This window comes from Sphaerodactylus townsendi, linkage group LG13 (genome assembly GCF_021028975.2).
Source record: "Sphaerodactylus townsendi isolate TG3544 linkage group LG13, MPM_Stown_v2.3, whole genome shotgun sequence".
Classification (NCBI taxonomy): domain Eukaryota; kingdom Metazoa; phylum Chordata; class Lepidosauria; order Squamata; family Sphaerodactylidae; genus Sphaerodactylus; species Sphaerodactylus townsendi.
In genome coordinates, this window is record NC_059437.1 from 10,204,211 (window position 1) to 10,227,172 (window position 22,962).

Below are 22,962 nucleotides of genomic sequence, written 5' to 3' on the forward strand. Positions count from 1 at the left end.
CAAGGGACTTGATAAGGAAAAGCAAGACGGATGTAAAAACGTCAGGAAAGATGGAAGGTCTTTGTTCTCTCTTTCTCTTGCACCTTCCGTAGAATGCTTAGCCCTGGATGGGGTCCCGATAGTGAGGGCTGGATGAACAGTCTATTAGAGGAAATTTTCTTCTCCTTCCCTTTCCTTCTGCAGAATGGCTGACCAACTAAGGTCAAAGGGCTGGGGCCTGGCTGAAAAATGACAAATATGTTTGCTGAACTTTAGCAGCAAGTTGCCTCAAAAAACGGAAGATGAACATTGAAGAGGTAAAAGCTCCAAAGTAAATAAAGAAAAAGCTCACCAGGACTTACCCGGGGCGCCATTGTGGCAGGGGAGGAAGGAGCGATCGGCTCACCACCCTGATCGACGGGTCACGTGATGGGGGTGGGAACCGTCACGTGATGAGGGAGCCGGGCAGGCTATTTAAGCCCATGCCCGGTTCAGCCCAGCCTCCTTACAAGGCTGCCGGCGAGGGTAACCCACCCTCCCGCCCTGAGTTTTGGGCTGTTGTTTTGTGGTAGGTTATTTATGTCAGACATTTGTCGCAGTCTGGGCAGATTCAGGGCATAGGGGCACATCCTTTGGGGGAGGCAGGCTTGCATGCCAGACCTCCCTAGGCAGGGGCCTCAATAAGAGGTCTGGGGGTAGGGCTGGGCTTGAGGATGCAGGCCTGGAAGCCCTGTTTCAAGCTCGCTACCCCTGGCAGGAGGGGGTGTCACAAATGGGTAGGCGCCCAAATGACATCTAATAACCTTCTGTCCCGGTCCCCATTGGGGGACGGTGCCGGGTTCAGCGGTGCGCTGCCCAAAGGGCCAGGGGTCAGCTGTGGAGCTAACAGTGACCAGGTTCAGCGGTTTGCTGCCTGGTGGCCAGGATGTGCCCTGATATGCCTGCCCAGCTTCCAAAAGAGTTATGCATTATTTGTTAATACACCGGGCTGCGGCCATTTCTTTTCCAACGAATTTAAGTGTGTGTTTGGTTTGTGAGGGAAGCGGAATCCGCACATCTGCACGCAAAAGAGAGGCCCTGGTTTGGACTGGGAGGGCGCTGAGCACATTCTTAATGATGGTGCCTGACCAGGGGCACTGCTTGTACCTGTGGGAAACTGTAGGGCCTGCCCCCATGTTTTAACTCAAAAAGATTTCCTTGGCCAGCCTCAGGGATGCACTTGTGCCGAGAAATTAACTTGCTCTCCAGCCTTTTCGCAGAGAATGACTGATTTCTTTGATTGTAGGGCCATATATTTTAGCAGCTGCAATCACGGAAATTGCTCCTTGTCGCAAACGGCTGAATTGCGTATTAGAGTCTCTGTTCAGATGCATCTTCCAAGACGTGTTTTTGCATGAATACGTTCTGTGGTCGCCACATTTTCCTCGTTGCCAAAAGGGGCTGTTGTCCTGATCCACGGCACTGCGCTGCTGCGAACGGCACACCGTTCTAGCCCAGCACATCCAATCACAGGCAGCAAACATCTGTTCTGTTTCTTCATATTGACCTAAGTAAGCAGGGGGATGTGCAGGCCTCTCATTAAAAAAATACCCTGGCTCCAGTGGGAAGCGCCGCACGTTGTAAGGGCTTCTCAGTATCCAGTCGGCGCAGCTGTGCGTGTGTGCTTTCCCGCTACACCTGTGGAATAATAATCAGGTGGATGGCAAGCTATCAAGGACAGCATTTCCTAAGTGGGACTACATTTACCATGAACAATCTGCATCCTATCAAGGAACATCAAGGTCTCCAGACTAGAAACACAGCATGGAGCTTCCCAGACAGGCTTCCGGTACAGTGATCAGGTCTGAGCTGTGTTGCTGTGCATATTTTAGGATCAAGCAAAGCAGCCTGAATGCCTTAGTGGGGAGAGGCAAAGGTGAGCGAGATGAAATTAACTGAGGGGGGGGGGGGGAATGATTCTCAAGATGATCCTTTTTGACTCCAGTTTTCCGGCAACAATTTGAACGTGTGTGATGTTTTTTTAGTCACACTCCCAAAGAGGCCTGTTGTTGAACGGCTATGTTGTTTCCTTTCTGACTTATCATGGTGGTTTCGGATCTGCATTTCTAAGTCGTGCGTTCGGCCAGCTTGTGGTTGATCAGATTAAAAAAAATCCTTCTCCAGGTTTACAATACGCACACATTCATTTTAAAAAAGCTCAGCAAAATAGAACGCCGAAATGGATGCCCTCAAATGCAAAGGCTAAAAAAAATCAATGCTGGATACATTGAAAATGACTGCTTTGTCTGATTTTGAATGAATGAAGAAAAAAAATCAGCATTTGTGGAGCTCCAGCAAATCGGGAACCATGTGAATGTGCCTCAAAACAGATAGTGATAATGTTTGGAGGGGTAAGGCTGTGGCTCAGGGGCGTGCAAAAGGTCCCAGGTTCAATCACCAGCATTTCCAGCTAAGGAATCTCAGTCCAGGTGCTGGGAAGGACCTTTGTCCCAAGGGTCCTGGGACCCTTGATAGCTTTTGCTGGACCAATGAGTCAACAGAGAGCTGGAAGGACAGGGGGCAGAGCAAGGGGGAACTGTGCCTGGGGTGCGCGTGTGTCCTGCACCCCTGTCGCAGCACTGCCCGCCCCTGCCCTGGAATTCTCTTGAAATGCCCCCGCCCTGGGGTGTGCCCAGGGTGTTGCCTCCCCACCCTATGGGCGCTACGCCACTGGGAAGGACCAATAGACCATCTTTTATTTATTTTGGAACTAATGTTTTCATTACCACTTCAAAATCTTTCCACTGGTGCTTCTGCCCAGTTCCAGAAATGACCGAGCCAATCATCATGATACTACGAGGGGTGTAGTACATATTCAGCTCCTCAAGCAGCAGTGGTGTAGGAGGTTAAGAGCTCGTGTATCTAATCTGGAGGAACCGGGTTTGATTCCCCGCTCTGCCGCCTGAGCTGTGGAGGCTTATTTGGGGAATTCAGATTAGCCTGTGCCCTCCCACACATGCCAGCTGGGTGACCTTGGGCTAGTCACAGCTTCTCGGAGCTCTCTCAGCCCCACCTACCTCACAGGGTGTTTGTTGTGAGGGGGGAAGGGCAAGGAGATAGTAAGCCCCTTTGAGTCTCCTTTCAGGAGAGAAAGGGGGGATATAAATCCAAACTCTTCTTCTTCTTCAATACTAGGCACCCAGTGCTGAGTGTCACCAAGGTCAGTCTGTGGAGGATTTCTGGGATACGGGTCAAGGTGGAATTTGGATTAACACAGTGCCAACTTTTTGGCAAACATTTTCAGCATGGAAAAGGTCTGAAATATTCCCTGGAAGACCCCCCCCCCCAACACACACACACAAAACCCCTCACTTCTTCATCCCGTCAAGTTTAGCCAGTTCATCTTCTCAGGAGATGCTATTATTATTTTTTTCGAGAGAAAAAAAGATAGTATTTTCTTGTAAAAAGAGTTAAGTTTAAACAGTACAGTTTTCCAAGCTCCCAGTTATAATATAGTGCCAGAAGTGAGTACTTGCTATGTATGCTGATGGTTGCAAACATTAATCAGCATTAGGAAAAGAGGTTTTTTTTAATACTATGTTATGTTTCCCTCTTGCTTCCTACCAGAGCTGTGGAGGTTTTGTATCCCATGAGTCATTGCTAAATTTGCCATATTTTAAAGGAAGTTGTAGAAGGCAGTCTTTAATTGATTTATTAAATTTTTGACACCCTTTCTTTCTAAGACTCAAGGAAGATCACACAGTGTAAAAGACTGTCATCACATAGCATTAGACTTTCGAGAAACAATGCAATAGGACTAGGGTTACGAAAATTAGAAACAGTGCAAAATGGTAACAATTAACCTTAATTGCAGTCATATATCAACATAGATTAGCAATAAAGTAGATAAGATACAATTAAAAGGAGAAAATATATTTAAGTAATAATAGTGCAATCCACAGGGGAGAGTTGTGGAAACTGTGTCCCCCATCCAGATGTGGGTGCCCGTTACACCTGTACAAAGGGCAAATATGCCAGCAGGAGGGTCATTTACACCAGCAGCTGGACAGTGTGCAGCATCCAAACACAGAAGTTGCCCCTGTGCTGGTGCTCCTCCAGCATAGGTGCATATCCTGGTGCTCCGGAGGGTGAGCTATCCAGGGCCATTCCCATGGGAGGAGTCAATTTTAGTTGGGTTCCACAGAGATGTCAGCATGGAAACACTACCTATGCCACCTGGCAACTTGTGCCACCTTTTACTGTGGCATAGCCCATTGGGAGGAAATAGGGGGTTTAAGGTTGCCTGGGGAATTCTTTTTAGTTTTCTATGTTCCCTGCACCACCAGAAATCCCTTGAGAGGAAGTGCTGCTTTACCATGGCCACACCATCCCCAGCCACTGCAGAAATCTCTCCCCCCCACACACATAAGAACATAAGAACATAAGAACTAGCCTGCTGGATCAGACCAGAGTCCATCTAGTCCAGCTCTCTGCTACTCGCAGTGGCCCACCAGGTGCCTTTGGGAGCTCACCTGCAGGATGGGAAAGCAATGGCCTGCTGCTGCTGCTGCTCCCGAGCACCTGGTCTGCTAAGGCATTTGCAATCTGAGATCAAGGAGGATCAAGATTGGTAGCCAGAGATCGACTTCTCCTCCATAAATCTGTCCAAGCCCTTTTTAAAGCTATCCAGTAGCTTTAAAGCTATCCACAATATAAAAGAATTTTATGGCAGAAGACAATTGGGAACACAAAAAACAAATGGGAACATAAAGGGGATGGGATGAGTGCATGAATATTAAAAAGAAATAAGGCATAAAGCAACAATAAAAGTAGAGATAAAAGACTATTACTATTAAATAACACTACACTGTAGTAAGACAACCTTAGTATTCATTAAGCCTGTTTTATAGCACAGACCGTCCTGCGACGTACTTCAAGTGCTGCTACGCAAAACGTAACAGCACTCTATGCTATATCAGGATTGGTATATATAAGCAGCATGGAAATATAGTTGTCCTGTGTGACCTGGCAAAATGGTAATTGACGTTACAATTTCATTTCTTTGGCTATAAGAGTAGAAGACAATACCATAAGAACATGACAAAGCATACAATAAACACTGGAGAAGACTACAATGCTATTCCTTTTATAAAAAAACATCCCCATGAACCATTCCATTGTACTACAGACCTATTCCCTTTATAAAAATGGCCTCCTGAACCATGAAGGGTTTATATGTGATAGTCAGGCTCTTAACCTGGTACCTGATAGGGAACCAGTAAAGAATCACAGGAACAAATGACTAGATAGGTGTGGGCAAAAAATGGCATTTTTTTTATTGTATTGTCGAAGGCTTTCATTCAACTGGTTCATTCAACTGGTTGTGGTGGGTTTTCCTGGCTGTGTGGTCATGGTCTTGTAGATCTTGTTCCCAGGCAGAGACACCCAAACACTTACTGATTGGTTCCTCACCATGGGACATGGACAATATATACCCCCACCAAACATTCCCTTCTCACTAGACACAGTGTGTAACAGACTTCTCTCTGTGATATACTCCTCTGAAGATACCAGTCACAGATGCAGGCGAAACATTAGGAACAAGATCTACAAGACCACGGCCACACAGCCTGGAAAACCCACCACAACTTGTATTTTTTAAAATTTGAGTTTATTAGCCCCAGAAACTTTTGAACACCCCCCCCCCCCAAAAAAAAAGCTGATTCTACATAACTGCTTATTCAGGGTTTCCCGAAAACTTTCAGATTATTAAACCTGAAGCCAAAAAAATATACCTGCCTCCAGACTCCACATGAGTCTGAGAGGTATTGGGCAGCACAGAGCTGAATCTTCATTGCCTGCTGCCTCCAAGATCAACAAGAAGTCTGGAGGAGCCACAGGAGGCGCACGGGTAAATGCTGGCTCCTGCAAGCCTGAGGCCAGTGTTCAACTGTGGCTTCAGCTTGGGCAGGGCCAACTTTAAACTGTGAGCTATAACTCTGAAGCACTGAACTGTGGCCTCAGCCTGGCCAGGTCCAGCTTTATACGGCTACCTCTGACTCTGAAATGCACATGTCCTTTGGAGGTGAAGCTAGCAGTATAAAGCTAAACCCTGCCAGGCCGAGCCCACAATTTAATGCTGGGGTCTGCCAGCAGCTTGAAACTGTAGGCTTGAAGTGTTGAATTGCAGATGCCACCTCTTTGCAGGGAGAGGGGAAAGGGTTTTTCTCTTTTTTTTAAAAAAAAAAAGGCAGCAGGTTGAATGGGCCTGAAAAATGTTGAAAAATGGTATTTTTCAAGATCCGATTTTTCGGCTCCCTTTTATTGCCACTTTTTTTAGGTAAAAAAATATGGACAAGGGTTTGGGGGGGTATTTTTCTGGTTTTCTGGTTTGAGACACCCATCCCAGATGGTCAACTGCTTGAAGTTTCCTCTTTTAGCCAAATACTTCAGTAGCATAAATAAATAAATAATAAATTTTAGCCAAATACTTCAGTAGCAGCAGTGGCGTAGGAGGTTAAGAGCTCGTGTATCTAATCTGGAGGAACCGGGTTTGATTCCCAGCTCTGCCTCCTGAGCTGTGGAGGCTTATCTGGGGAATTCAGATTAGCCTGTGCACTCCCACACACGCCAGCTGGGTGACCTTGGGCTAGTCACAGCTTCTCGGAGCTCTCTCAGCCCCACCTGCCTCACAGGGTGTTTGTTGTGAGAGGGGAAGGGCAAGGAGATTGTAAGCCCCTTTGAGTCTCCTGCAGGAGAGAAAGGGGGGATATAAATCCAAAATCCTCCTAATGTAGGTAGGGGGAGCTGGATCCATATCCACGGTACTTCTGGTTTTGAGTCCCAGGGAGTTCATTCTACCCTAGCTTGCTAGCACAGCACAGCACACGGTTTTTTTTAGATCTTCATATTATCATTTAAAATATAAGGCCGTTTCCGCACGGCCAGGATGCGCCCCCACGCCGCCAAGAGTTCTGGCGGTGTGGGGCTAAACTTCCGGTCGCATGAAGCGAGCCGAGCGACAGGCGGCGAAGCGGCTCACGCGGGCAGCCTGCTTCCGATCCCGCCCCACTCACAGTGTCGCAAATTAAAATTAGCCTGCTGGAAACGTCGCAGCTTCAGCCACACTGCCCTCCCGACCCTGGAAGTGGGAGGACAGTGGCCGAAGATGCTGGCCCTGGGCGGGGTGAAAGATGCTGCATCTTCCGGTATTTGCCCAGTTCGCGACCTTTAAAGGGTTGTTGTTTAAGAGTGACCTGGCCCTGGGGAAAGGAAGCGCCAGTCGAATTAGCGCTGCTCGCGTTGCAGCAGCGGCACCTGTGGAAGACGGCGGCCTGAGGCGGTGTTTTACGCCCAGGCGTGGGTCTCGACGTCTTGAACGGCCTAATAGTGTTCAGTCCAAAGTTCTCACTGTTTTTCGAAAATATTTTTTGGCAGAGTTAAAAATCCCCTTTTATCTTTGTTGGGGTTTTTTTTGTCCACTCCTTCCCAAACGTTTTCCCGTTCAATGAATGTTGCCGTCACTCTGAATTAACTGTTTATGCTCAACAACATCTGTGCTTAGCCAAATCTGATTGGTTATTGCAGCGGCAAACACTACTCTCTTTTTAAACAATTAAAGTTTTGGGAGGGGAATATTTTTGTTGCCGTATATGACTCAAAAAGTAAAATGAAGAAATATTGGTGCAGTCATATCATACATAATAGGCTGTTGTTTGACGGATCTCTGTAAAGAGGTTCTCCTCATTGTTAATTATGCAATAGAAAATATGAGGTCATGCTAAGGACACCAGAATAACCAGCAAGGTAGTATTTGAAAGCATGCAGTTCAAAACCAACGTTATTTCAAAGGTTCCACCCCAACCCGGCTGCCTTTAATATAAACTCTGATGAAAAATATCTACATTTGCATGCAAACATATATATATGTAGGTGAAATGGATCTGTAAAACACAGGGAATGACATCCGCTGTGTTACATTTTTAGCAACATAGAAAAGGAATGATTGACAGAACAAAGCATATGGAAACAGAGAAGAATCTAACCCACATTTAGATCTAAGAAAAAAAAATATTTGCCTGAAGGGAAAATATTAATTAGTTTGTCTACATGCAAGATAAAAGTCTGGAAGACATATCCATCAAAAGGCAACTGAATAAACAGCAAAATGGAAATTATTTGTAAATTGACAGTAAACTTGGCAAACATTGAGGGGGTAAACAACTTATTTGGCATGCAAAGCACTCCGAAATCTGTCAGGAGGCATCTGTGCATACATGCACTTCTTTGACAGAAATTAACATTTTGCGGGAATCTTTGTCGCGTGCAAAAGATTTCTTCTCCCCCCTTAAATATTTTAATTGCTGCTTCTGAATGCTCCATATAAAAGGGGGGGGGAAGGCATTGGATAGAATCAACAAAATCTAAGTCCAGATTACCAACAGTGGAGTTGAATACAAACCATAATATGTGTAATATTTACATACAAGAGCTATATTGGTTGGCTTCAGTTGCAGTTTAAGAAACCCAGACACTTCTAAATATATGCGGTTACTTATAGGAATTATCCAATACATGAATAACATTTGGCATCATTCATTTACAGGTGGAACTGTGCATACTGGATCCCTAATATTGGCCATAATCAGGAACGTTAATGGGTTCCAATGGTAACAATATTTCTGGCCATCATTTTCTATTCTCCTCACAATTGGGATAAAAACTTCAGCTATTACACTCCTTTTCTAAGGAGTTTTCTCTGCCTAGTCCCAAACCCTGTGAGGTACTTTAGGGTGAGACAGTGAATGTAGATCATTGTTGCTAGTGATTTGTGGTAAGGACCATTATATGAACATTATTGGTTCTATTGGGCCAATAATAAAATCCAGTGCATCAGGGTACATGTATGAGAAGACAATAGAGAGATGGAAAATGGAGAATATTCTCTGTTGATCATGAGCTGCAAAAAGCATTGTTTAGTATTGTCGTAGGCATTTCTTTTTCCAAAGTTCACTTTTTAAATTGACAAAGCTGATTCAATTGATCATGCTGGTTTGTATCTCTGACCAATTCCACACTGCCACGCTCGGGGGGTGCGTCAGCGTATACGACGCTGATGCACCCCCCTGGGACCATTCGCATGAATGGTCCCGGTAGGGGCGGGGAAGATGGCGCAGCGCTGCGCCATCGCCCAAACGCCTTCCCTTCCCTCCGACCTTCTGGTGCATCGCCCAGGCCAGGGGACACGCCCCCCTGCCCTGCACGACAGCTCTGGAGTCACAGGGCATGGGAGCGTGTCCCCAGGCCTGGACAATGTGCCAGAAGGTCGGTGGGAAGGTAAGGCGTTTGGGAAAGGGGGAATGGCGCCTTCCAGCCACTGCCATTCGTACGGCAGCAGTTGGAAGCTGCTGTTTCCAAAATACCTCGCCCAGGGAGCGAGGTTTGGAAACAGCGGCTTTGCACCACTCGGGGGTTGCGAGGCCGCCGCCCCTGGGTCGCTGTATTCCACCCGTGCAGAAACAGCCTCTGCCTCAACAATACATTGCTAGTTTGATATGACAAAAAGAAAAATGAATAAATTCCTTTTTAAGATGGAAGAAAAGAAAGTGGCTGAATGGGAAGTTGAGTACTTGCACAGGGTGTGGATAAGGGGCAAGTATTTGCACAAAACGGAGGTAAAAACACGTACTGGATCAGGCACCATTAGATGAAGGAACAAAAACGTACTCCGCCCCTCACACAAAGAACCACATTTTTCAGCAGTCCCCAATCAGTTTCCCTCTGCAAAAGCAGCTTCTCTTATCAAGTTCACTTCCTCCTTGCTGCAGACACTGGCACCCTTTCTTCACAGCACACAAATAAAACTTTTTACAGATGTTTTAAAAATATTGACTTCGGCTCTTTTTTTTTTGTCCATATAGCATAGACAAATAAAGCATTAGCAGGGAAGGTAGTTTTTTCCCATCTCTCCTCCCAGCTCTTACTTTCAGTTTTCACTGAGCAGCTCACGCCCACCACTTTCTGCCCTCTCCGGGAGGCAAAACACTGCTGCCATTTGCAGAACGTTCCCACAGAGTTTCCTCCGGTTGCAGCTCATTAGCACATCCTTTCCGTATATAAAGCTCATTAATGAAGTTAGTTTTTCCGGGCAATCCCACACATGTGTTATTTCTCCTTTTTTTGTTTTAGACGAGATATCTTCGAAACTACGATGTCACGAAATCAGAATTGGCTGTGGTTCTCATATCATAACGTTGCGGCTTCGAAGCTATCTCGTTTAAAACAAAAAAAGGGGGAAAGAAACATGCATGGAATTGCCAGGCAAAGCTAACTTCATTAATGAACTTTACATACTGAAAGGATGTGCAGGTGAGATGCAAGCAGAGGAAACTCTGTGGGAACGTTAAGAACATAAGAACATAAGAACTAGCCTGCTGGATCAGACCAGAGTCCATCTAGTCCAGCACTCTGCTACTCGCAGTGGCCTGCCAGGTGCCTTTGGGACCTGGCTGCAGCCCAGACCTTCCTGAAGAGGGCAGGAAATGGTAGATGCAAGCTGCAGAGAAACTGAAAACCAGAGCTTTAAACTTGGGCCGGAAAAATAAAATGCTTCTTTGTTCTGCACAGCCGAGAGAAAACGTCTTGACCCCAATTTGGGAGAAAAGAAACTCTAATTTAGTGTTTTCTGAAAAACCCAGATTGAGCAAAAATAAAGTGTTCTGAAGATGTCTTGGGGAAAACGCTGTGCACAGAGTTCTTCCGCCAAAAGCATTTTCCCCTCCTCTCAAGATGTTTTATTTGTGCTGTGTGGAAAGGGCCAGTGTATATTCTCCTTAATGTTTCATTGCTAATTCAAGATGAAATTGACAAAGCTGATACAATTGACCTGGCTTGTGTCTGTGCCCTAACATTCTGTCACTAATTCAATGTGTCTAAAAACGTTTTTTTTTTAAAAAAACTTTTTTGAAAATGAAGGAGGAGGGGGAGGAGGAAATAGCTGAAGGGGCGGTTGGGCGACTACACAGGGGAGTGGATAAGGGTTAGGTATTTGGTGGGGTGGCAAAATAGACCATTTCAGCATGATCATACACTCAAGGGAAGCTGGCTCAGAAATTGATTTTTTTTAAAAAAAGTAAAAATGCTCAGGAAAACAGCGGAGGAAAAAGCAAGGGAAAACATTGCTAAAATTAAATAGGAGAAAAGGAAAAAAATAGCATTTAGCAGTAGCATATGCTATAAACAATTCACGCAGAAAAGGCCATTGCCTAGTTTGCCTACTGGTGTTCCATCTATTTGTAGCGTAGCAAAGTTAACCTTCTGCTGTTGAAAGCTTAGCCATTCAGCATTCACCGTACCATCATTAAACTTATTTTCGACAGCTTATGGACGGCGCATTTCATTATGATCACAAATCAGCTCAAATATTGTGCGGCTACCTTTTCACTGGAACAATCTGGTGTTTATAAATTGGTTCTGAGACTCTGGGAGATAGAAATAGCTCTGGTCAGAGAAGCGTGCATGAACACAATGCATGCATGCCCACACACACACACAAACACACACACACACACAAAGACTCAAGTTCCTTTAATGGCTGAGAAGAGATTTATTTCCCAGGCCCCAAACCAATACATTACACACTATGGTTCATCTTTCTACAAAACTTAACATGTGTGCTTATTAATTATATATAATTTATGTATATTTATTAAATAAATTGAACGATGGCATGACACTTGTGCAAGCATTTCTGAACAGGATAAGTCTCTCAAGCTCTCAGCAGCAATGGAAGTTGCTTTGTTGCCCCAGTTGTCGTTCCTGAATTGCATTCACTCCTTCATTCCAGTTATTTTGAAAATTAAGGCTGCGGTTGGAGGAGCAGGTTACACCATTCTCTTCCTTCTCTTGTATCTTGATCAGAAGAGAGTTTGGATTTATGTCCCCCCTTTTTCTCCTGTAGGAGACTCCTTTCCCTTCCCCCCTCACAACAAACACCCTGTGAGGTGGGTGGGGCAGAGAGAGCTCCAAGAAGCTGTGACTAGCCCAAGGTCACCCAGCTGGCATGTGTGGGAGTGCACAGGCTAATCAGAATTCCCCAGATAAGCCTCCACAGCTCAGGCAGCAGAGCGGGGAATCAAACCCGGTTCCTTCAGATTAGAACGCACCTGCTCTTAACCACTACGCCACTGCTGCTGCTCATCAGGGCTCATTCAAACCATTTTGTTGCCCCAAGTCAGGAAAACCATCTTGCCCACCTGTGCAGCCATTGGATCTAACCCAACTCTTGCCCAAGAGGTTTGTCTTGAACCTGGCTGTCAGCTATATGGGTCCAGGAGTTGAAGTCTATTGTTTCCCATAATGTTGATGGCCAGAGGAGAGTTGAGACTCTGCAGTGTACCAGCACAAATACTGTTGTGCCGCCCCAGGAAGCTGCCTGAGTTGCTGGACCAAAAATGGCCCTGATCTTGGTTTCCCTCCTATGTTCCCAGTGCACATGTTGGATTGATAGAATAAGAAATCTTGACATGACGATAACAAGACTGCAAACGAACAACAGTTGTGTGCAACGTAATAATGAAACCAAGCCAAAGACCGCGTTGCACACAGGCATTGGCTACACGAAACTTTCTTATATGAAAATTACCTTCATATATAGACTAATAATAGACTATGAACAAATATTGACTTTTTAAAGCAATTTAGAAGAAACTCCAAATAGAATGACAAAATCAAAGGTATATTATATTATACAGGAACCCATGCTGTCCAATTTGATATAGTCCAAACGTTTTCACTTCTCTTCAGTAATAATATAACATGATATAGTCCAAACTTTTCCGCTTTTCAATTTTTAAAAAATATATAACAAAATATAGTCCAAACGTTTCCACTTCTCAGACTTTTCACTTCTCAAACACCTTGCACGTTTAGGTGCGTTTTTGAGGAATCTTCCTCAAGAGAAGCAAACAAGTAAATTATGTCTTTCTTGCATGAAGATATCATAATATTATTCCTTTTGTACTCATCCTTTCACCATGAACCAGGGTTTCCACAAAATAACTCATTAAAATAGCTGAGATGTACAATATACAATATATGTTTTCAATGATAATGCTAAATACAATAATTTACAAATTTTTACAAATTTTATATTTACGAACAACTATAACAAGACCGCATCAGGAGTCTTTTCGTTCAGCGCTTTACTGGTCTACATCAGCTAAACATCACACAAAAAGAATTTCCATTAAGAAGTTGATCGTGGTGCCTTGTTTTATTTATTTTTTGTGATAGCAGTAATGAGAAATCATTACCCTACATAACACTGAAGGCTGACATATGACTTTGGATCCTACATTTTTGGTTGGTTTCTAGAGCCAACAAAAATTTCTCAAGGCATGATCTAAAGTAGTTTACATACAACCTCACTGTTTTGCAAGAGCAATGTGCAGGGGTATGGCAAATGTACCAAGTTCTAAACCGTGTTCCAGTGGAATGTGATCACTTCCCCAAAGTGTAGTTTGGTGACGCCATTAATAATTATTTACAAATCCCATATCCTGCCCTGGTTTGCACAGGATTAAAAATCACAGAAAGTCTGTCAAACGGTTTACACTGTAAAAACATAGAACATACATGTAGTATATTTGTACCCCGAGCCAAATTCCTACTGTCTCTTTGGATTAAAAAAAATCCCACTTTTTTTTTACTTTTGTGGAGTCAGGCCATTGTGTTTCACAGAACAAAAAACATCCAGAGCCTGAGAACACACTTTTACATGAGGAAAATGCGCATTTTGCCCAGATTCCCCCAGTCTTTTGCTTAAAAAATAAATAACTCATACACAAGTATGGTTATCTATACAGGATTCCTAAACTCCTTCCCTCTTTTTTGTCTGGGGTCTTAAAAGAGCCTAATTCTGTCTAATCCTTTTCTTCTTTTTGTATGTGTAAAATGGTACAGTTTAATGCTCCCCATTTTAATACCTCTGAAATTTTATCTTTATATGTTCTTTTAGAGGGGAGTGGGGAATGTAAGTCAGATACCCACCTACTGTAATTTTCATAGAACAAACAAGGGAGAAAGGGCAGGCCATTTTCATGCAAATCCTGCCAGCTGTTTTGAGTTTGCCCCCGCCTTCTGACGCAGGGATCCGCACACAAGCCAAAGTGGAGATATGATAAAATATCAAAGGCTAACAATAACATGCAAATCAGAATCACGGACTAGAAAACTGTGGACTCATTGTCACTAAAAGAATGAGATGGCAAGGCAAAACAAAAGAGACCTTACTGATAAAAGTAACAATGGAAGGGGGCCTCCCCCCCCCACAAAAAAATCTTGGAGCATACAAAGGGAGCTGAAATTAAGCACCTCTCTAGAATGTTTACTTTTAATCTTCCCCTCTTCGAAGCTTTTTTCTCTGCATATTCTCCACTAACTCTTTATCAAAGGTCATTTGTAATCATTTTTAGGAGATAAATCTTCTTGTTTTTTTCAGAAAAAAATAAATGAAGTTTATTGTGTACGTTTTCATCATCAAAGATGGAGGGAAAGGGATGTCAGAGGATGCTTTTGAAAATTAGACAACCTGAGCTGTATTTTTTGGGGAAAAGAAAACATCCACATTTTTCTTGTGGTTAGCACTCAATTGATAAGATGCTAGGGATGAACAAAGGGACAGAGACTAATCTTTATATCCTATATCCAAAACATCACCCCATAGTGCTGTAGATATGTAGAAGTAATATATGAACTAACGGGACTACATGGCTTTCTGGTGGTACTGAACACAAACATGACGTGACACATTTATTTTTTATTTCCTATGTACACCTGAAGACCAATGGGAAGCTGACTTATGTACTACTTCCTCAATATAGTGGCAGACATAGAAGAACTTCAGGATAGGATAGTTTCATCTTGGGAAACTCTTGGAAATTTGCAGGTAATTCCTGGGAGCAGAGTTTCAGTAGGCCATACTCAGTGGTGGGATTCAAATAATTTAACCACCGGTTCCAGTGGTGGGATTCAAAATCAAATAATTTAACAACTGGTTGTTTACTAGCACCATTTTAACAACCGGTTCTGCCAGTGGTGCAAACCTACTGAATCCCATCACTGGCCATACACTATGGTATATCATAGAGTTTGCACTCCAAACATGCACTCCAAAGTTCCATGGGAACTAACCTCTGTAGCTTAGAGATAAGTCACAATTCTGAAAGAACTTCAGGCCCCACATTGAGGATGGTAACCCTATTTCTTGTTGGAAGAAAAGGGACTTTACGCTGTTTCCTGCCTCATCCTGCAGAGGGGTTTTTTACTAGTAAGCTAGTGGCTAGATAGGGACTTAGGAATTTGTCACCTTTACTCTATCATGCTGAGTCTATCCCTTTGATGTAGACTGATACTCTTAGGGACTTCCTCCCTTGCTTCCGCCTTCTTCTCGGACCTCTCCATTACTCTTACCTTCACCATGCCTAGGGAGAGGATGTGCCTCCTACGCATCCGCCTCCATCCAGCTAGATTAGATTAGATAGTGAACCTATCTCTCCACCTTTCTATCCAGAATGGAGTTCACTAATAAATACTCTTTTTATTAGATTAGAAACTACAAATGACTCTGACTTTCTTTTGTGTCTGAAGTTCTCTCTAGCAAGCTCAACCACGTGTTTGTGCTCAGGTAAGCTTCCCTGTGTTTAGCCTCTGTGCCACTCTGCTACTTTTCAAGGGATACACATGCACCAGGTGTGGATCTCCCAACATTTCTGAGGTCCACAGCAGCACTGTGCTAAAACATAACAAAAGCAGCAAAAATTTGAGCACACTATCCACAAACCACACAACTCTGATTCACGGTGTGCCCTAACTCATCTCACATCTATTCACTCACATTTGAAACCCATGTTCAGGGCATCATTGTTTCAGCATAAGATAACCAAAAGTGATGGTGCATACACATGACTATTTCAGCATGAACTAAAGCAGCTGGAAGTCGGTACGGCCTAACCTATTCCCATGTCTGCCATGTGTTAGAATTATCATTTGAACTAGACCAATAAATCTTGAGAGGTGAGTAGAAAAGTGGTGGTTGGATGTGAGGGAGGGCAGAGTGAGGTGTGTGAGGATGAGCTGGTTGTGTATGAGAGTATGTGTGTTATGTGGTAGTAGTGGGTGAGGCACAGAGAGTGAAAGTTACCTGCATGTGTGGGGGGGTGGGGAACCCCACCTGACGTCTATATGTTTCACTTCCACTTGTATTACCTAACAGTATTACCTATGTACTGTTTTCACTGCTCATCTCTGCCCATCTGCATGAACATTCTAAGCCCTCAGGCCATAGACAGACAGGCTGCACGAACATTCTAAGGGTGACAGTTAAACACAGCCAGCTTCATGGCCTGGTGAGCCAGGAAAAAGATGTTTTACCTGGCTCAGGTATGGACTTTCGGCGATTTGAAGGTCCAGTTACCTGCCCGCAACAGGGAGGGACATCATGTGAAAATTTGGGGGCGATCCGTCCAGCCGTTTTGGCATTAGGGCATTACCAACAAACGAATGGTTAGCTTTTTATATATAAAGATTATTGGTCCACACTGATCCCCTACTAAAGGATTGTAAGGAAGGTCTTACTGTAATCATCATAGTGTGTTTTCGGTCAGGACAATCAGGACCCGAAAATGTCTGCCTATTTTCTGAGATGCTCACTCTTTACTGTATTATAAAGATTAGGATTTTCACGCTCATGCTGTAACACAGTCCTGAAAGTTTTGTGCATCTACTTGGCCTCCAGGCGACTGACGTATGATTATACCGAACTGGTATAATCATACGCCAGGCGTCCGCTGGATAATAGAAAAACAGCCACTGCCTTAGTGTGGTCTTCCGCATCTTTCCTCCCACACCCAACACACTTGAAATAACAAACGCTGTCTCTTATTTATGCATGTGTCTAAACCTTTGCCTGCCGACCCAAAGTTTCAAATCCTGATTACATTACATGGCTTTAAAAATACGGATACCTATTAAGGCTTCTATATGTGGATAAAAAGGTGGAAAGGGGAGGTATTTTCTCTTTTCTTTTTCTCCCTTTTGCATAAATCCAGCCAAATTCTGCATGTTAATACTTCAGGGGGAGAAAAAAAAATAAACTTGTGCAAAGATTTGCCTTCCTCCAAGTACAGAATAATTTAAATTTTAATCCTTTCCAAACCCAAAGCTTTGTGTTTATAATATGCGAACAGCGGGCAGTCGTGCCCTTGACTGGAGGGCATGTCATCCGGTTCTCCCGTTCTTTGCAAAACCATCAGGGTGGCAGTGGTGACAGATGATCAGCTTAACATTAATTTCTTTCCTTTCATGCCTTCAATCCAAATGGTGCATATTCTCCACGGGGAGGCATCAAGGTCTTTGCCTTTATTTCTCTGCCATACTCGCGCTGACTTATAAATCAAGTGCAGATAAGACGAAAGAGGGCAAATATCAATCTCTTTTTTCTCTCTCCCCCACCCCTTTCAGGGCCAGCACCCACTGGCACGCCACCGAGGTCTGACGGAAGGGTTTCCTTGATGCGATTCACAGGCAAAGGAGCCGTCTGCGCAGACGAAACGAGACGCTGGCCTTGGAGAGCAAGCTCTGCGCGCATTTAGAAACGAGGAGCCTTTCTTCAGCTATGGCGAAATGTGGGTTAAATACATTATTTTTTTAAAAAAAGAAAACAGAGGAATCTAAAAGGGTATTTCTTTATTTTAAAAATAACTCCTCTCAGAATGGAAAATGGGACAGCGTGCCTCAGCATATGGCTAGCAAAGCAGCTGCAATAAAGCTGGAATTTGTTGTATTTCTAATATTGCTTTTATTATTCCAGTCATTGCTCTCTCTCTCTCTCTCTCTCTCTCTTTTTTGCAATGGAAAGATCTTCTAGATTCTTGAAGGAAATAAGTGTCATACCCATTGCATGGTGTGTTTTTGTGGAAAAGAAAATACGCACAATCAAAATTCTGCCCCGGTGTGTCCTCAAAACTCTGATTTTGTTCACTGGAATAAATCATGGCAATTAAGTAAATATGCATATGTTTGTAAATCCTGTACCGTGATTTAAAAATATGAAGAGCATTGCAGAGTAACTCTCCTGTTGTTGTTGCTGATGCCCCCACCGCTCTGGTAGCTACCACTGCTTCTGGCTGAGGCTTAGAGAAGAAGACACTCTCCCACCTCCCGCCCGCCCACCAGCTCTGCCTCTGCCCTCCCTGATAATTGGGAGGGCATTTTTAAAACTTTCTTTCAGACAAGCTTCTATTTTAAAAACAAGCCTTGTTCATGCAGCAGCAGCAATGAGAGAGTGTGTGTGTGTAGGGTAAAAGAGGGGCAGATAACATCTGCAAGATCTGTGCCTTTAAGGCTGTCGATGGACAGAATTCAGAGAAGCAGTGAAAGGAGAGGCCAAGAAGCAGTTGTGGGGCAGGCATTGGGCTGCCTTCTTGCAGGGATGTAGGCAGTGGTGGGATCCAAACATTTTAGTAACAGGTTCCCATGGTGGTGGGATTCAAACAGTGGTGTAGCGCCAATGGGGCTGGGCGGAGCACGACGGGGACGGGGACGTGGCCGGGCATTCTGGGGGCGGAGCATGAATAATTTCTCTGTTACTGTGAAAAACTCTTACTGTAAAAAAAAGTTCCTAATTTCCAGCTGGTATCTTTCTGTCCATAATTTAAACTCATTATAGCAAGTCCTATCATCTACTGCCAACAGAAACAACTACTTCTCCTCGAATTGACAGCCTGTCAAATACTTAATACTTTAAAATACTTAATTTTGTTTCTAGAAATCAAAAGAAGGATACTTTCCTTAAACAAGGAACTTTACCATATTTCTAAAACATGTTTTTAAAACAGCCCAACAGGGAGAATTATCCCGTTTTCTACCTTCGCTAACCAGCCACATAGGAAACAACAGGACTTTATGATTTTTGGACTTAATGGAATTTCTAATGGAAAATCAGACCCAATTAGTAACCCCCTCTCGGCACACACAAATAATTAGTAACCCACTCTTGGGAACTGGTGAGAACCTGCTGGATCCCACTTCTGGATGTAGGTTATCTGGATGTAGGGGGGTTGTTGGGTTCAAACCCCTCCCATCACATGTCCAGCTTGCTTGAAACAATGCATGGAATGGAACGGCTGGAAAGTTCTCAGTCACCGAACCCACCCCATAAAAAGCCAGAGAAGAGTCCTGAGGTAAGCAAGCATTTCCTGCAGAATTGCCTTTCAATGCTGTCTTCTAAGCTTTGAGGACGAGTGCCTTTGAACAAAGTGCTGAGATTCTGAGCATGCGGAATTGTGTGCCCAGATACCAGATTTGATGTTGGCATCACACTGATTACATACAACCCTGGCTGTAAACACATTGAAAGAACTGGAACTCATTAATATGAAACCATGAAATGCAATAAGTACAAGTCGCCATCCTAAAGCCCCACAGAATACTGTAGCAGTTGGATAGTACCACAGTCCAACAGAACTGAAGAACTGTACTGCAAGGGTTATGAGAAGAGAAAGATGGTCTTTAGTTTATGGGGCTCTCCCATCCTTTGGCCGTGGGAAATCATAGACATGGCTCTCCAGAATGTGAGTGTAACCTCCATCTGTGGGTTCTGTGGGGCAGAACTTGGAATGAGTTTGCAACAACAAATTTTAAAAACAAAATGGTTTACTTTCTTAACATATAACATATAACATCAACATTTAACATCACACTTCAGGGTCCTGTTCAGGTTGCATTTTCAAGGCCTTATATTTACAGCCTTCTGATATTGCTAAGTCTAATTCTTCTTTGCAAGTTGGTTGGCTCCTGAAGACTCCAAGGGCTTGGTGAACAGGATTCAACATGATGAAGGTTTCCAGGAGAACTCTCACCCATTACAAACATAAAAAACCCTTAACAAGGTGTTAAGGGCTTATACAACCAAGGTCTGAGTCTGGTAGCCTCGTCTCCTCCAACTACATGAGCTCTGCAGCCTTCTCCTGCTTTGGGTCTCCACCCCTTTCTGGGTCAACCCATTCTGAACATGGGGGTGACATGAGCACACAAACAGATTCCTTCCAGGTTCCTAGGAGAAAGGCTCTCCATCTTTGAGGGCCCAGACAAGTGAAAAGAATGGGGTGGCCACACCTTATTCTGAATTCATTAGTACAGGGATCCCCGAGGTCTTTGAGCCTGTGGGTGCCTTTAAAGTTCTAACATGGTGGGCACAACCCCCAAATGGCTGCTACAGGTGGTGGAGCCGTCCACAAAAAAGTGGCAAAAACAGGCAGCGACAACCACAAAATGGCTGCCACAGGAGGCAGAGCCAGCCACAAAATGCCAGGGAGTGAGATCGTGCACAATGTCTTCAAACATGAACATATTGTTCACTTTAAACATTATTGTTTAAAAATAGTTTCTTGTATACACACAGCTTATGCCCAGTCATGCAGCAAAGAGCCTTGTGCTGTGGTGGCAGCTGCTGCCAAAATAACTTTTTTTAGAAAGTCTGAATAGCAGATCAGATCTCCAAAGGCCAATCAGAAGCTGTGCTTGGCAGAAGTGTCACCTGGCTCAGCCCGCTTTCTAAAAACACCCAGTAAGCATCAGGAAAGGTTTCAATGGGCACCACGTTATGCACGCCTGCAGTATTATAATTTGGTTCTTTTTTTTTGTTTCAGAAATAAAACAGTTTTAGACTTTTTCTTCTTTCAGAACTGAAGAGATTATAGGCAGCGGCAATTGGGGGAAGGCCATTGAATCTGAGCCTCAAGTTCAGACGTTGAGAAGGAAAGTTCAAAACTTGCTGCATTTTTGGGATGAAAGGTGCCTTTTTATTTATTTTTAAAAACTTTTACCACTCCTAGGCCCCTTCCGCACACGCAAAATAATGTGTTTTCAAACCACTTTCACAACTGTTTGCAAGTGGATGTTGCTATTCCGCACAGCTTCAAAGAGCACTGAAAGCAGTTTGAAAGTGCATTATTCTGCATGTGTGGAATGAGCCCTATATACCAGATCTCTAGGCAGCCTTATTTGTTATCATGTGAGATTGTTACTTATTTTCATTATGGCTAAGAGCCTGAAGCTGGAAGTGGCCCTCTTTGACGGCCTGTGCATGGGATGGGAATGTGTATGTAGGATCGGGGAGCATTTTACAAGTTTATTCTGATCCCAGAGGAATGCTTCCTTTAAAGTGACTTACTTATGATCATAGATGGCATTCGTTTCACATTCCACTTTGGTCTGATGAGCTGGCCAGTGGATTGTGATAGTGGGGACTCTGCTTGCTGATCCTGAGCATTATCTTTGACCTCACAGCAGTGCAAGTGAGAGCCAGCGTGGCGTAGTGGTTAAGAGCAGGTGGGTTCTAATCTGGAGAACCGGGTTTGATTCCCCACTCCACCACCTGAGTGACAGAGGCTTATCTGGTGAACCAGATGTGTTTCCGCACGCCTACATTCCTGCTGGGCTAGTCACAGTTCTTCGGAACGCTCTCAGCCCCACCTACCTCAGAAGGTGTCTGTTGTGAGGAGAGGAAGGGGAAGGAACTTGTGAGCCACCTTGAGTCTTCTTACAGGAGAGAAAGGTGGCGTATAAATCCAAACTCCTCCTCCTCCTCCTCCTCCTCCTCCTCCTCTTCTTCTTCTTCTTCTTCTTCTTCTCCTCCTCCTCCTCCTCCTCCTCCTCCTCCTCCTCCTCCTCCTCCCCCAACGCAAGAACTTCATTGTCTAAAATAAACTGTCATCTTTCCCAACTACGGTGTTCCAATGACTTTCATTCCATAACAAACCCTATTGACTTAATTAACTTGAACAAGTGATATCCTTGCTTTTTGAAATGCTTTCTTTTGCTGCTGATAAATTTCAAGATTTCAGATTTTTTTGGTACAGATTTTTTTTTTACTTCTGAGATTTGCAGTTCAACAGACTCCCAGAGGTCTTGCAAAGAAATCCTCTGAAGAAAAGTTTCTGTTCTCTGTAAGGAAAATTTGGGTCGCATTAATGTCTTGGGTATAATCTACTCAGACTCTAACCTGTTAACTATTAGATATATTCAGATGAATGATGTGTACTGAGATTTTATGTAGGTAATTATTTTTAAAAGATACTCTTATTTTATAAGAGTATCCCCCCCTCCTACTTTGGAATGACTTGTGGGCTGTGATAAAGACCGATATGTCATCTGAAAATCTGCTATATAAGCAAGCATGGATCCTTATCTGGGTAGATAGTTATTTTTTATTCTATCTAAAACATTTTAAAACCACTTTCCCTCAAACATCAGGTATTCAAGCCAGAGAACAATAAAAACATATGCACCGTATTGCGCAGTGACAAGTCAGTGCAGGATTGCTGTGGGGATGACACTAGTTTGCCAACTCCAGGTTGGGAAATTCATGGAAATGTGGTGTATAGCTGGGGGTGGGGGGGGAGTTTGAAGAGCGCAAGGACCTCAGTGAGCTTAAAATTCCCAACCTCCAGGTAGAGATTGGAGATCTGGAAGCACAACTGATCTCCCATCATCAGAGATCAGTTTCCCTGGAAATGATGGCTGCTTTGGAGGGTGGACTCCAATGTTCCCTGTAATCTTCGTGGCTGCGCGACAATGCAGGCACCATATTGGTGCCATGCAGGTTAGACAGCCACCCAGCAGGGGGAGCTCTTGCGGGCAGCTTAGTTCTGCTCAGTGAGAGTGAGCGTCCATGCAACAGTATGGAAGCCTGAGAGAAACCATTGGTGGACTCTATGGCATTACACTTTGTTAAGGTTCCTCCCCAAACACTACCTTTCCCAGTTTCCACCCCCCCCCCATCCCAGAATTTCCCATCCCAAAGCTGACAACCCTTAGTATAGTGCCACAGAGTCCACACTCCAAAACTGCCATTTCCTTTGGGGGGAATGATCTCTGGAGTCTGAGGATCAATTGTCATTCTGGGAGATCTCCAGACACGAGTCAGAGGTTGGGTAAACATGT

The 22,962-nt window shown here is 44.0% G+C and overlaps 1 long non-coding RNA gene across 1 annotated transcript; it reads left to right on the forward strand.

The window, feature by feature from the left end:
- The first annotated feature begins 1,598 nt into the window (after positions 1-1,598).
- LOC125443132 lies at positions 1,599-17,959 on the forward strand. Its single transcript, XR_007246075.1, has 3 exons — positions 1,599-1,894; positions 8,564-8,627; positions 17,479-17,959. It is a non-coding gene; the product is annotated as an uncharacterized LOC125443132 (long non-coding RNA).
- Positions 17,960-22,962: the final 5,003 nt, after the last annotated feature.